Source organism: Malurus melanocephalus, unplaced genomic scaffold, assembly GCF_030028575.1.
Source record: "Malurus melanocephalus ecotype Western Australia unplaced genomic scaffold, MMel_1.1 scaffold_197, whole genome shotgun sequence".
Lineage (NCBI taxonomy): Eukaryota > Metazoa > Chordata > Aves > Passeriformes > Maluridae > Malurus > Malurus melanocephalus.
In genome coordinates, this window is record NW_026623429.1 from 1196135 (window position 1) to 1196662 (window position 528).

Consider the following 528-nt stretch of genomic DNA (forward strand, 5'->3'; position numbering starts at 1 on the left):
GTCGGGTTTGTGAGAAAACAGGCGAACGAGTACGAGGGGTCCGYAGGGAAGAGCTGAAGAGCTGTGATAACAGTTGTGATGCTCAGCCCCTCAGTCCTTCTCCTGATCTCTCTGGCCGTGYTCCTGCACACGGCCTCACAGACAGGGAAAGCAGCCTGCGCCTCCACACCGGTTCCGGACCCACGGCCGGGTTTGTGCGTGGGCAAAGGACAGGCAGGCAGCGCAGGGGCAGCTGCCAGCTGCTGCTCTCCTACAGCCAGCGGCCTCGGGGTGGGGCCGCTCTGCACGTCCCGCTCTGCACGTCCCGGCAGCGCCCGGGCTCCTGAGCGCATCCCAGCCCGGATGAACGGGACCCCCGCACCCTCCGCTCCCGAGTCCCGCAGCACCCCCGCCCCGGAGGAACGGGACCCCCGCACCCTCCGCTCCCGAGTCCCGCAGCACCCCCGCCCCGGGCCCGCCGCGCCGCCGCCGGGTGGCGCTGTGACCCCGCGGGACCCGCCGGGACCGCCCGGAGCCGGGGCCGCCCCG